The 15,835-nt window shown below is 40.4% G+C and overlaps 1 protein-coding gene across 4 annotated transcripts in view; it reads left to right on the top strand.

Moving 5' to 3' along the window:
- kcnc2 (potassium voltage-gated channel, Shaw-related subfamily, member 2) overlaps positions 1 to 15,835 on the top strand; it is a 104,056-nt gene that overhangs the window by 29,155 nt on the left and 59,066 nt on the right. The window lies entirely within an intron of this gene.

The following is a 15,835-nucleotide window of genomic DNA, read 5'->3' as shown; positions in this document are numbered from 1 at the left end:
AGCTGCAGTGTCAAATTTAAATACCGTGGTGTGCCTGCTCATGCTCACAACCAAGCATGTAAATATAACCCTCTCCTCAGTAGCACCCTCGTATTCCCGCCCTCTTCACATACAGGCAATTACTCTATTCACTCTCTGCCAAGCTCCATCTCCAACCATGACTTTCTCTATTTTATTAGAAGTCACTTAAGCAGCGTGCAGGAGGAGGCTGGTGGGGCTGTGGAGAGGGTGTTTCTTTCACATACACACACAGAAACACACCTTCAGAAGTGTGTGCGAGTGGCTTTTGAAACACGGCAAAATCTTAATTAGAGTGTAAGGAGAAGCTTCTTATTCCTTCTTCATCGTTCGAGTCCCCTACTTCAGGAAGAAGCTTTGAGACCTCTCTGCTTGCTCTTACTGTTTAATCCTTCAAGCTAGAGTTACCGCAGTTGAAAACAAGCCTACAGATATTACTGCATTGCTTCTTACAGACTTTAGCCTAAATTGACATCTCTGATGATTCAGAACTCAGGGTAAACTAATGCTTTTTGGGGTGTGTCTTTTAGGGCACGCACACTTTAAAACAGAGGTGCCCAAATTCTTTTCAGTGAATGGCCAAAAACGAATCAGGGTGGAGGGTCATTGGCCAAAACTAAGCATTCATGTTGCAGTCCATATTAGTTATGCCTATAGCACAATTGCGCAAAATAAATAATCATACAAGTAATTTTAAAAACTAAAACACTTTTCTTGACTGTATTTCACAGCATGAAATTACTGAACATCCATATGGAACAAATACTAGGCCTATGTCTTTAAAGGCATTTCATGCAATATATCCTGGACAACATGGGACACAGCATGCTCCTATGAAACCAAAATAGTGCTTGTTCCAACCTTTCAAAATGAGGAATAGAAATAAACCTGGACACCTGATTCTCATTTTTTCCCCCATAAATGACTACTGTATTTACACTAACATACAAAGATTATACTCTTTAAAAACAGTGACTTTCTGCCTACAGTTTCTGTAAAAAAGGAATCCTGTTCCCAACTATTTCTAAACTTTCTCTTTTCAGAGTGCCACTGTCTTATACGCTCCGTCCCAGCCATGACCCTGCATCCTTTCACTCCCTGGTCATGGACTTCCAGATTTGAGCTGATAGGACTAGCACCACCCTGCTCCCAATGTAACACAGTGTTAATTTGTGTCCAGGAGATGAAGTGCATCAATAAATCAATAATGAGTGAAGAATTCAGGCTGCTGGCAGTGGAAAAATAATAATGATAATTAAAAGTATATATGAAATAAAAATACAAACATGTGAAGCAGGCAGAAAAAAATTGCTAGCCGGCCAACTTTGTAACCTGACGCACCAGAGTTTCATATATCCGCCATGGAAATATTTCAGTAGTCCATCTGGGTAGCAGCTCTTTGGATTTGTTTTCAGAGGCGGGACCTTCAAAAAAGGTCAGCAGCTAATGATTGGACGACCGTTCTGATTGACACACTCACCACAGACCAATCCACACAGACCCACGGTATGACGTAGCTTATGTGCGCCGCAGCTGAGAAACAAGAGACGAACAACTACAAGAATAGCTAGGATAATGTTGTTAGATGACTGCTACCGTTTTTGTAAGGTTAACTTGAGAATCAAAGGAATGCTGACAAGTACGAAAGTCTACTGACGTCACGTTTTCTCGTCACTTCCACAGCTCCCGCAGCTCCTGCAGCTCCCGCCTCTCTTCCCTGATTGGACCTTTAAGAATTTAGCCAAGTGAAATCGTTGGTCAATGGAGCCTTGCAAGATGGATCTGCAGGATTTCAAAAACTGAAATCGGGTCCATCTGCTCTACAAGGTTACTAACTTTGGCCCACGAGCCCTAAATTGGACTGCCTGCTTTAAAACCTATCATCTGTACATAAATATTGTACAGCTCATATTTAAATTGTACAAACCCACTTTGTAACTCCTGTGCTTATTTACATATTAGTTCAAGTCTGTAAACACACAGAAGTTTCATGGTGTCAGTCAACTTTTTTTTTTACTGTGCCAAGTATGTTAACTCAATACATCCAACAAAAAACACAATAACAACATTCAAGCATTTTTTATCAACACATGGATTCAGGTGAATCCAGTCTTGGCAGTAACAGGGAATTTCTTTAATCAAACTGAATGAGAGAAAATTTCACGAGTCCTCACTAATCCTCCTGTGGATGGCTGTGAACCAGAGAGACAAGCAGTTTTACATTTACTATGTTGCATAAGGAATTTATGTTCTTACTTCACTGAGGTGTCACAGGGCATGTTTGTGTTTTTAAGTTCACTCATTGTCTCTCTGGTCTTCCTTTTGATCTTTTGCTCCCTGTCTGCGAGCAAAGATGGCAGGAGGGCGCTGACACTGGAGGAGCCCGGCCTGACACCATCTGTGCAGCTCTGGCTCTCCAAGCTCACTGTCACATGATGACACACACACATCAACGTATCACCTGCAGGCCTGCAAGTATAAATACACACCACCAGACGTTTACAGTAGATATACACTAGATTAACATAAACAACCATCAGCAGATAGTCTTATATAAACTGTCAGAGTGACTAAGCATCAGTGATTTAACCACAGTTCACATGAAGATTCTTCAGATGATCAACAGAAAGGCTGCTACAAGAAATAGCAGGTCTGACATACGTGTGTCATGTAAACTCTGTCATTAAATTATAAGTACATTAGAGCTGGTTTGGTTGTTTTTATATGGTCTACAAAAAAAGCTGCTGATTGGACTTTAATGCTTTCACTGTATAGCTGCAAGTGAAAAATACATGTAACAACTAAATGGATTGGAAAAGAATAGTTTTTGGCTAGCAATGTATTTTCTATGTAGGGCTGCATAGCACTGAGGGTGAATAACTTTAGTTTTCTGATGTATGATGCAAAGTTAAAAAGACGCAGGAACTTACAATAAACACATGCAATATTATGCATGTATGTCACTACCTCAGGACTCTTTATTGTGGCCCTGATGACATTTACCTTGTGGATTAACCTTAAGGGGCATTTTGCATCCTTTGGTTGATCATATTCTATCAAATCATCTTGCAGCCTCTCATACTTTGTTAGTTTCTAACCAATTGTTTGAGCAAACTTTTCTTGTTCCATTCGCAGATTTTTTATTACTTGTTAAAAGCAATTTAGACCTAATTTTTTTCCATATAACTCGAAACAAGACATTTTTTCTGGACTGTTAGGTTGACTGTGGCTCATACTGAGTATAACAAGACTCTTAATTAAAATAAGACAGAAACAGTTGATAAGATTTATTTTTTTTGCAGTGTGTTTTTTCTGATCTACCATTGTCTTTCATTGCCTTGTGTCTTTTATTGTAAGTTACACAACCCAGAGTAGCAGTTCTTAAAATATGACCACTGCCCATGTGAACAGAGTGCAGTTGGTGCTAATGAAAGATGTTTTTCCCAGAAGTCTCCGTAGGATGTGTGAAGTCAAACATCATGAATGTCTCTGAAGAGTTACCAAATACCAAATAGTCATGTTACCAAAACGATCATTTGACTAGTTGGATACTCAAATGTACAATTTCGTAATACTTCTTTTACATGAATCAGCTTTCCAATGTCACATTTAAACTTTTAAACACCAAACATTCCATTAAAAATCTTAACTCATATAAAAAACAAAACAGTTTTAACGTCTAGTGACATTAGCCACACCTGTAGATATAGGCTAGCTTTGGGTCAACCATAATGAGTATATTGTGCTCAGTCTGGTTAGTACTGTAGTGGTTGTGATGGAGGGCAGAGCAAAGAGACACACCACAGTTTTTATGTGTGGCATGGTAAAAACAAGCTCCACTGTTTGGTGGTGTGAGAGGTGTAAGAAGTGTTGTAAGGTAAAGCTTTTAAGGTACGAAACTGGAGATGTAAAAATTACACAGCATGACATTGAGTTGAATGTCAGTGCCTTCTTTTCAAATGCTTCCACACACACAGCACTGAGTCACATCTCCAGGTTTTAGAGATTTCACAATGACACGGTGCTGCTTTCATTGCCACCATATTGCCATGTTTTATTTACGGATATTTTCTGAAAACTGTTTCCCATGTGCCACACTCAGCAGAGATGGCAAAGATGCAAGATATCTCCCACCTCACCAAGTCAACTCCTGAAATGATCTAATGTCCACGTATGGCATGAAAACATGCAACTGTTATCAATGTCTCATTAATTTTACATTTGGATAGTTTAATATTTATCATCCATCTTTACCCCTGAAGGTAACTCTATAAAATAAATGGTCACCATAGTTTGTAATTGTTTGAATTCTGCTGAGACTTTAAACTTAAAAAATATTAAAAAACATTTTGAATCCATTCATCTTTGAATACCAACAAAACAATGATGGATTCAACCTTGCCTTTGTATCTTTAGGTATTTGGTGCTTGTTTACAGTGTTGTATCTTAGTAGCTGTACCAGTTGTTTTAAAATATTTCCTGCTTACCAAATTTTGGACATTAATCATTTACTGTTGATCTCTGCTTATACAATAGAAATTTTCAGAAATCAACCAACACCAGCAAAAATATGTTTGTTTTTTCCCTTTTTCTAATTGTCTCCAAAATTTCCTTGCTGAAAGGTCAAATCCAGATTTTCCTTGTCAGTGAGTGTGTGGGGTGAGTCACTGTGTTTGTCTCACCAACTCTGAAGGTATGACTCAGTTTTAGTGTCACATTATAGTTAAAAAGCTGTCTTGGAGGTTTCTCTAACTTGACAGGAACACAGTTCAGCTGGAAACACTCATCTTCCAATTTTTCACTTTCAGTTCAGGCCCGTCACTTTTTAAAGACAAAGAAGGTACAGACATGTGTCAGTCTTCTCAGAGATCAATCACCAGGACATACAGCACATTACATACAACAGAAAACACAAGGATGGTGTTGTGTTTAGTGGATGTGACGGATTAGACTGCCTTGAATCTTTTTTCTTGAACATGAGTCCAAATGCAATCTGGAAACTTTGCACAGAAACCACAGTCTACAGTACAAGTCTTATTTCATTGTGACATTGACTAGTTTCCATACAGCCAGTTGTCCAAAAAAAAGCCAAACATCTTTGTCTTTCAGTGGTTACATTTAAATGTGGGTCTGTCTCAGGTGAAAAGTGTTAAGGTGAGACTTCAGTAAATTTCATGCTAATATGGTCACTTGTGTGTAGTCATGAATGCGTCTGAATTTGCATAGATATTACCTGTTTCCCTCAGAGGAAATGTGCTCTTAACTGTCTCCCTGTTCATTCTGTCAGTCATCATGACTGACAGATCTGCAGAGGTGATGCGCTGTCTTCTAGTTAAAGGCCTAACATAACAGATCATAGCTCCTGTAAACTGAACAAATTGTGAGCAGAAAGTTCTTGTTCTCTGGTCCTGATGTCGTTTGACAGCGTGAAAAGCGGACATCTGTGCACAGGTGTGCATGTACATCAGCAGGGGGAGCTTTTCTCACAGGTCTTTTCTGGTAGTAGGTATAAAAGGTCAATCTGTTGTTCGCTGTGACATTTGCTTCATCATTTGATCCTTTTCATTAAAGTGCATCTTTTTCTCTGATTCAGAATGTCTCTTTTTTCCGTAATGACCTAAATGTCACACACAAAGACTGGGCTCAGGCTTCAGAAGTTTCAGTGTGTTTCATTCCCGTCACCCCCCTCTCCACGATCTCAGGAGAAATCTGACTTCACATCTGGATTGGTACAGATACTCAGCCCTGACTATCTGGTATTGTGAGGGGTTTACAGATCCAGTATTTGGCCTCCTGGTTTGCAGACTCATTAGCAGAGCCTGATATTATCAAACATGTTTGGTAATTAAAATCTGGATAATTAGATCAGCACTTTCCAAGCCTTAACCCATCGGCTATTGAGATCAGAAAGCTTGGCAGTATACAGAGCCATTGCCACCTTTTTCAAGCAGAGCTTAACTTTTCGACCATCGAGGCTAACATTGGTCGATATACTGTTGGTGACTGATAAAAAAAACAAACAAAAAAAAATTGAGATCTCAGCATTATAGCTTACTAAGTATAGGGCCATTTACACGACAACGGTTTTAGGGTGAAATGCAAAAGTTCTGTTGCGTTTCAGCCTTGTGTTGACATGGAAATGGCATTTTAGCCAACCTAGAACGCAAACTTTTGAAAACAGCCTCCAGAGTGAAATCTTTCTGAAATGCTGCCGACACCATTGCCGTGTAAACAGTGAGCCGGCGCTTTCAGTGAAAACACTAACGTCATGCTAGGCTTTGGGCAAGTGCATACAGCAGGACAACAGTACAATTGTTACGATTGCCGTGGACTATCATGTTGTGCTTGTGCTGTTCAATCTGCTGAATCTGCTGACTGTCTTTCAACAAAATGTGCATCTATTGCTCCAGTTCTGCACTTAGTATTCACCGATAAATCAGATGATCGACTCAACTCTACTTCAGTGGAGATCTTCCAAAAGCTGCTTCTGGAAAAGACAGTCTTAGCGCCACCTACGGGCCTGGCATGCTTACTACAGTGATTTTAGTCCTTTTTCTGTGCAAACGCAGATTTTGTTCACTGTGTTTTAGCGTATTCAAATGGAACATTATCGTGTAAACGCGGCCTAACAGTCTCTCCTGATATTCCTGCGCTGCCTTTGACTCCTTGCTGGGACACTCTCCTTTCACCCTTCATCTTTCTCCTTGTTTTTTCCTTTGCTAGTGTTAATGTGCATCTAGATTCCTTGAACACAAGCGAATGTGTCAGAGGACACTTGTAAACCTGTCATGTTGAAAATGGAAAGCACCTGGCCCCAAAGGACGCTTACAGTCCCAGAAAAGGTCATGTTTTATAGCTCCTTCTTTTAACCCCTCCAAATAGAGGTGATTATGGAGGAAGGGGCGAATCCAGTGACCCACTGTCCTGCCACAGTGCCTCATGTGTCATTTCAGACTGATGTTCCCATAATAACCAATATGTAGCCTTGAACCACCCTGACAGTTTTGAAATGTCTGATAGTCATTTACTGATGAGACTGACGATAGACGCATCTGTTCTGGGCTATTTGTTTTGTGTTATTATCAGATAGGGAGGCAGGAGCTGATACAAGTGCGTCAGCGTTTGAGGAGCACTACAATTAGTCTGTCTGGCATGTTGGACAGCAAGCAGAGATCATGTTCAGATAGCTACAGGAAATTTGAACCAGTATTTTCCTCTGTTAGCCACAATTTTTTGGTCATACATCTGCTATTAAAAAGTAGAAGTTTGTTGGTTCATATTTATTTGAGAGGGAGCTTCAAATTATCTCTGAAGTTACCTGATATCTACACTCAACTCTTCCACATCAGACAAAATATGGTCACTAATCACCTTCACCCATCACATTCTGTGAAGAGATGTTCTCAGGGGGTGGATATATCAGCTGGAAACCAAACTCTCCCCCCTCAAAGACTGGGAGGCATCTCAGAGGTCAGTTTGGTTCGATTTTCTATTTCAAGCAGAGTACAGACGAAAAGAGAAGTTTAGTGTTTAAACAAAGTAAGGGATGAGGCATGAGAGGTTCCTGTCCCAGGGACAAAGAGATAGCCATGGGGCTCAGTCAGAACCACATCTGAGTCACCGTGTACTTCTGCCAAGTACAAAGTGCTACTATAAAATAGCACTTCTGTCTTCACTCGATCTCTTTCCTGGAATCTCTGTCATCGACTTCTAAACTAACCCTCTGGCCTTTCCATTTAATACAGGGTCATTTTTGGCTTAATACAACACTGGCAGCATGTTGGCAGCAGTGAGGGCAAACAGCACAGGCAGGGAATAGTGGTATCACTACAAGTTTTAACTTTGTTATTAGCCAAAGGAAGACATTCATAGTTGACTTATTTTTGTATGAAGACTGTACAATAACAGGCTAAACATACGCCACTATTAGAAGAACTCTGAAAGTTTTTTGTTTTGTTTGTTTTGCTTTGTTTTGTCCTATTTTGTAGATGATTGTTTCTTGCCTGGTGATGCCAATTTAATATTTGACATTTGCTTATTTCTGTCCGTAAACTTTGACAGCTTAACGTCAAAGCCTCAATTATTCCTAGTTTGGTGATTTATCAAAGAGACTGTTTAATTGGACGTTTCAGAGTTTTAAAGTCTAATGTTTTTGTCCTTTAAACAAAACCCAAACAATTCCGCTTTGTCTTTCCACAGCTTTCTTGAAAGCCAAAGCCAAAAGCAGGGAAAGAACAAAAGGAAGATGGGGCCTATTAATACCTCCAGGGACACATTGCCTTCTATAAATTTGGAGAAGAGTTGAGCATCCACAGAGACAGAGCTGTGGGTCTAAGATGATTACTCGTCAGTGGGATCAATTTTTATTTGGGACAGCCATCCGTCGCTCGGTAATGGTGAAATAATGTACGCTGCTGTGTGCAAGACAGATGAATTTGTCTGGGGTTGAGGAAGCTGGATGCATTCCAAGCATTTAGGGTGTGTGTGTGTGAGAGTGTGTGTGTGTGTGTGTGTGCGTGGTGAACTGCTCTGTCTTTCAGAGACCAGGGAGTGTGCAGAACATACAGAGTCTTCACCTTGATTAAACCAATCTTTTTTTTCCATCACTGACACAAAGATTGTTCAGAGCAGATCATTTTGCCTGTAGTCACCTCTTTGTATTTTTTATATTGATCGTGTTGAACACTGGTTTCCCACTTGATTACACATTGTGTCACTGTGTTGCTGAAGACACACACATACAGGACATACAGGACACTGTATATCCTGTATGTCCTGCATGCTCTTTGTTCCTGTCTCAGCTGTGGAACAGTGGTTCGATGACTTGGTTCCACTTTCAAAGGCGGGGTGGAAATTAAAGGCTGACATTTTTTTCAGGAATCCCGTGGGTCACAGGATTTCTGTGTGATTCCGGCTAGATTGGAGTGAACTTAACTATTAATTGCGGGATTGGGATGGTACAGGATTAACAGTTAACAGGATCAGACGGGAGCGGGAATCAATCAGGGGGACAAAATATAATGTGTAATTCCATGTCTTTTGAAATAAAGTTGGAAAACACAAAGTAATCTAAAAAAGAATGGGGAGATGATCAAATCAAATGCAATCTTTTGCCTAAAAAATAAAAAAAGGGGAAATATGGCAGCAGTACAGGAGTGGGAGTCATTTTACCAGGAGTGGGAGCGGGATGGGACAGGAGTGAAAATCCACTCCCGTATCACTCTCTAGTGTAAATATAGTGATTTTAACCAGACAATATAAAAGTCACATTCAAGGACTATCTGAAACATAGACTCATGTCAAGATGAAAACACCACAGAGCATCACTGCACACTGAATAAAACATGGACAGAGCCTCAGTGATGTCACCTATTGGTTTCCAAATGTTTTCAATCACCACATTGAAAATGCTGACTCAACCTTATTTTCAATCAGCTTTGAATCTGGTGTAGAGGTCTTAAGCCTCAGTGCAAATGTCTAGATGACACCCTCGTGTTCATCTGCTCAGCTGTGACTCTAATTTTGCAAAAACAGCGCATAATCTCACTCTCAAAACTGCACCCGGAGTCAAGTGGAATATCGAAAAAGAAGACAAGCTTGTGGGATTATTTACCCATACTCTTCTCTTTGTTGTTTCTGTGAGATCTCATGTCCGTGGAACCGTTACAACAGACATGAAGTGTGTTGTCTAGCAGCTACGGGATCATCAAATGTGTTTGTTCCATGTTCAAATCAGTCTATACTGTCCTTATGAGTGTGGTCTCCCACGATTTTAAATTTGCTTGCAGTGTAAAAGCCATCAAGTGAGTTAATCTTACTGATCTTGAATCCTTAAGTCCTCCAAACTCATGTAGCTTGAGCTCAGCCGGACTTAACGCAATGAGCTAATCGCCTGAAGGAAGAGAGGCAAATCCTAAAAACCTTGGGAGCTTTTTTGAAAACGAGCTGAAGTAGTGGAAATAAGATGTATTTAACTTTAATTGACAAAAAAAATGTAAAACCTCCTCCTGTGATTTTTTAATAGGTATGAAAATGAAAGGAGGAAGTTTAAGTAAGAGGTAAATAAATCATGTCGAGGAAAGCAGGGCAAGAATTAGTATGTCTTTTCCTGAGTGGTTTGTCAGGATTGTTGGAGTAAAGGAAGAAGAGGGGAACTTTCCGGTTAGGCCCACCATTTTCACCACAGAATCATGGCATCTTTTTTTCTCTGATACTCTTCTATAGCCACGTGTCCTCATAGCTGTATCTTCAGATCTCACTCTACTCTTCAGCTTTACAGTCAGCATACTGTGAATATCCCACTGAGAGCAGCAGACCTGGTAGTCTCACCTGGCAGAGGAAACAGTGGTGATCAGTCAGGGAGAGGAAGGACACCGGGGCGGGGAAACACTCAAGCATCTGGGAGCAGCTCAAGCCTGGGCAGGTCTCCTGGTTTTCTCTGTCTTTGCTCTGTGTCTCACTGACTTTGGCCTACATTCACAACCTTTCTCCAACAGCAGGATATTCTTAGATGCAGGCTATCCTTAGAACATCCTTCCAAGGGGTGAATGTGGGATGTCTTTGGATGAAAGTGGAATCATTTTACCCACTGATGATCACAGCTTTAGGTCGTTATGTGCAATTGTGAACTTTTCCCACAGCTTCCCTCCGTATTAACAGGAATTTACAGTGTACTTTGTGGTTGTATTTCCTGAATGAGGAAATGAATGAAAAGAATGAGACCCTTGCACTTTGGAAAGTTGTAAACAGCGGACTGATGGTCAGTTTGAGCAAAGGTTATCAATTTTTTAAGCCCAAACCTGTGACCCTTAAGTAACTTTAGATGGTGAAGGATGCTCACAGTCAAAAAGGGAAATAAAAACAGCTCAAATACATCAAACAGTCATGATATTATTTTACTGGATTAAAAAAAAAAAGACTGGACACAGAATAAAATTGATCTCCAAGTTAGACTGCAGCAGAGCATGAACATGCTATCATTAGTAAGCTAACTCTCAGAGGACAGATGCTTTATGTAATCTAACCCAATCACCTCAGGGGTCATTTGGCAGCTCAGAAAGCCGAAAACCAATGGTGTTGTAATGTTACCAGATTAAAGCCATAATTTTACCAGAATAAAGACATAATGACAAGGGAACAAAATATGTAATTTTACAAGAACACGTCTTTTGTTCTCATAAAATAAAGACTTTCAATGCATTTTTTTTTTCCTTTTTTTAAAACTTGGCCTTCAGTCTTCAGTCTAGTTTTGTATTTGTTTGTACACTAATGAATAAAGATGTACAAAAATTGATTTTTTTTTTTTCCATTTTACTTTTCTAGCTTTCACAGGTGTTTGTTGATCCCACCAGGAGGTCCTTCCTTGCCCTTTGGTTACCACTGATTCATGGGTGGTGCCAAACATTTCAAAAATGGGTTGACTGAACTGGAGCATAAACTGTTGTCAGTGATGAAAAAAAAATAGTTGTAGAATCTACCAACCTGAAAGTATCTAAATATGTTATACTTCAATATGTTTTCATTCATTCATTTTCCAAACCACTTATCCTGTTCAGGGTCATGGGTGGCTGGAATCTAGCTGTCATTGGGCGAGAGGCAGAGTACACCCTGGACTGGTCACCAGTCAATCACAGGGCTGACAGAGACAGACAACCATTCACACACACTTACACCTACGGACAATTTAGAGTGACCAGTTAACCCACACATGCACAGGTAAAACATGCAAACTCCACACAGAAAGGCTTAAGAGCCAGGCTGGGAATTGAACCAGTGACCTTCTTGCTGTGAGGCTGCAGCACTAACTGTTGCACCACCATGTTCAAGCTTTTATTAAAATTTGAAATATTGAACATAACAAAGTCAATTTTAGTCAGTAAGAAATGAGCTTGCTGTTTATACTTGGGGTTAACATGCACAAAACTTCCAGTAAAGCCACATGAAAAAAGTTTTACTTATTGGCCAAGATCTGGAACTACAGCACAAAGTAAGGAAATAAAATACGGCACAAGGAACTTTTGTTTGGCTATTCTGAGTTTGCTGTAGCTCATTGGAGAGAATAGAAAGACTCCTTTTGCCTCCCCGGAGGTCTGTTTTCATTGAGCTTGCGGTTGAGACAAGCCTGACTCTTTATTAACTTTGTGTCAGCAGTTTTTCCAAACACATCTTCTGTAAACTCCAGCTGAACTGTTGTTTTGGCAGAGATGTAAACTCTTCCTTTGCGTTCTCTTGTCTGTACTTCCTTCTCTCCTCATTGTTATTTCCTGTCCCGTTTATCTCCCGAAATAGTTCACATCCCCTCACCAAGTAGTGTTAGACGAAATGTGTGGCCACTTTGCTCCAAGTCTGCCTGGCATTGATCCTGCTGGCAGAGCGGGCTCTTTAGCCCCCTTTGAGGAAAAGCTTTTGCACACTTTTTAACGAGACAGCGCGGCTCAGCCTGCCTGGCCTCACAGGAAACTTAAAACACCACTGATCCCTGTGAAAGTATCTGTTTGGCTCTGTTTTCATGCTTTGCTCAGCATGGGTTCTGGATGTATATTCAGAAACCCCCTTTTTTCATGCGTTTGTGTTGCTGCACAGCTCTTCTGCTCATGTGGCTTCTCTGTTTTCCCACCTTCACACCCCTGGAGGTGTGCTGTTGTTTAAACGCAGGTATTTTTAGAAAGTTAATGAATTGAGCTCAGGTGTAAAATGGCTGCCACAGGAGGTCAGACACTGGTCATTTGTCTTCAGGATGAAGCAAGCAAGCTTGAAAGATGGAAATAGCTTCATTTTGAAGTGCCAAGTCATCTCCAGCCAATCTCCTGGAACCAGAGGGCCCACTATTTTGCAGGCCAGAGTGGGAAGCCAGGCTCTCCATCTCTTCCTGGGTCTCCTTCATCTTTTCCTGTCACACATGGCCCTGAGGCATTGTCCGCCAAACACAAAGGCATAAATATCCTCCACCATAGAAACACGTCTCTCTAACGCTGTAATGGAGCCTGTGAGCATTGAGCAGTAGCGTATATAAAGTGTCTTAGTCCCTGTGGTGTTGGGAGCCTCAGGCTAGAAAAACGTTCTTTGCAGATTGCAGGTGTCCCACCAGTCTCCTCTTTTACATGCTAATACCCATGAATCAACCTTCATCTTAGGAAGACTTTAATGAAACTGGATTAAAGGTTGTGTTAATCCACCTACCAGTTCCACCAAAGACCTGTGATACAGACTGGTTTGGTTACAAGGTATGTGGTTTCTACCTCCACCACAGAACAATGAAGGAACAAAGAACAGTGTATACTTGGAGCTCACAATACTGAAACAAACCCATGAAAGGTAGTTAATCCAAAGACAACACAACAGAATCACCTGCTGTGTTAAAAAAGACTAATGTTGGGCCATTTGATGGTGAGAGCTGCTGTGACTTCCCAAATACACCAGATGTGTCTCCAGTCCGGCTCTGCTCCATCATGGCACCAGATCAGACAGATTTCCATTTAAGTCAATGTGTGAACTCACACTGGATCCGTCTGTTGCGATCCAGCTGCAGCCATGCCTTGATAGTCGCAGCAAATGTGCAACAATCAGATCAAGTATGACAGGAAGTTGTGCATTGAAACCACCTAAAAACATCCAGTGACTTTCAAAATAAAACAAACTGTGTCAAAAGTAGATCGTATATATCTTGACTGCAACAACGAACGGACATAAAGAGCGGAGCCAGGCCAGGAGTCATAACGTTGGAGGGCTTACAGCCCAATGAATCAGAGAGGTTTATCAATGGAGTAGGAAACACAGGAAGTCCTCGATGTTACGACTTCAGCAGTCTAGCAAGGTGCCGGACTTCAAAACATAGTGGGTGAGTTCACCATAGACTGTAGACACTGTACAGTGTATGCCGATAGTAAAATTTACGATTCAGACAGGAGACGTTTTTTGAACCAGGCTGTAAATGTGTTAATTTCTGCTTTGAAAATGGCTTTTTTGGCTTGGTGTGTATGTGACTTCCAGTACTTCCGGAGCCAGCCTCAAGCGGACACTCGAGAAACAGCAGATTTTAGCACTTCCGCATTGTCTCATATTCTTAGACCAGAGGTTGCCGCTTGGAGGTGGCGCTGTCAACACGTAACAGAGCGGAGTCTGGTGCGTTTGGGCCGTAAGCCTTTGGCAATCCATTCAAAAGGATGGATTTCATTAAAAAAAAAAAAAATATATTAACTGATACAACTGGACCACAAGTTGACGCCCTTTTGGTTAGACTGAGTTGTAACATCCTGACTGCCTTTACCGTAACACTAAAACACACTGATACCTGATTTTATAAAAGACAGAATGAATCTACTGACATCTCTTCAGTTTAGAAAAGATGAAGTTATATGTGGGTGTTGAGACCTGGACAAATCCAGCTTTAGTTAAATTTATCTGATTCATAAACTGGGATTAAGACAAAAAAAAAGCTTACAGTACATTTTTATTATTTCCATAACTAGTATAGTGCAATCTTGAAGATTTAAAACACACATCTACATGGGGACAATTTTAAATTCACCAATGTGATTTTTTTGAGCATCAATGGAGCTGAAGCAGCTTAAACCGTCTGCTGAAGAGAGTACCATGATGTTGGTCCTCACATACTATAAGTCCCTTATTGATTTTTTGACTCACTGTACCTGACCTACCTGACTCACACCAGCAGAGATACACTCTGTTGATTGTACCTTTTTCTTCAAGCTCTAGTATTAAAGGAAACAAACAACCACCCACAGAAACAATGTTCAGAATTCTTGTTAAGATACTGGTGGAGATGGAAATGTTCAAGTTAAAATATTTAATATAATATCTAAATTTGCTTTGGATTTATCAATTTTACCTTCAAGAGCTAAATAATAAGGTCTGCGTCATTGTATGAGATGTAATTATCTTCACACACATCATCCGACACACTTTTAACAGGCATGAAATACTGCCCTCATTAAGAAGGGTGCGTCATTACTCACAATGTAAATACTGTGAGGCACAGCCCTGTGCTTGCTCCTGTTTGCTTTGGGTATTTCTATAGTGTCCAACCAATTTTCTGCCTCAGTGAGTCCAGACCTCCTTTGGGTCAAAGGGCAGCATAATACTGCCTTTCACTTGAAGCAGCACAGAGTTCATGTCTATTGAAAAGCCTTTCCCTCTGTTTACCTGCTCCTGTGGTAACAGGCACTCAGTCCTCCAGGGGCTTTGCTTTACAGAGTGGGCTTTAAATTGGAGGAAAAACAGAGAGATATGAGGGTGGGACTGCATGGAGCGGGATGATGTGTGAGGTGTTTTTCACTCCGAGTGCAGTGAAGTGTAACGGCAGCTTCACTCTGACAGACAGCCTCATTGGTCACCATTTACACATGAAACAGTTTGTTGGTCTTTGGTCAGTCTTCATGTTATGAACTGTAAAATGAAAAATCAGTCACTAATCTTTCTAATGTTTTTGCTAGTTCCTGCTGCTGTGATTGCTAATGTGCTCACTGAAATGTTGATAAATAAATGTTGTGACCCATTTAATAACTATACTCTGCATTTTATTAGATTTTAAGAATACAAAAGAATCACAATTTTCTTATACTAAGCTGAGGTCAGCTAAGTTTTCACCAGGCTCATGTTTTCTTTTTTCTATTTTTTATTTGGCTTGTATGGAAAGTAGATTTTTCTCAGTTTAGCAGATTGAATGTTAAACATGCCAGATGAGAATAGAGTATGATGAATATCAATTGATGCAGTTAAAAGCCAAGTGGTTTTAAAACTGGGCACATTTTGTGCAATGAAATGGCATATTTTAACAATTTTAAAGTTTTTTTAGAAA

This window comes from Halichoeres trimaculatus, unplaced genomic scaffold (genome assembly GCF_033239565.1).
Source record: "Halichoeres trimaculatus isolate MK-OKI-2021-1 unplaced genomic scaffold, fHalTri1.1 fHalTri1_scaffold_21, whole genome shotgun sequence".
Classification (NCBI taxonomy): Eukaryota; Metazoa; Chordata; class Actinopteri; order Labriformes; family Labridae; genus Halichoeres; species Halichoeres trimaculatus.
The sequence above is the reverse complement of the archived record's forward strand: the minus strand, read 5'-3'. Positions and strand labels throughout refer to the sequence as shown.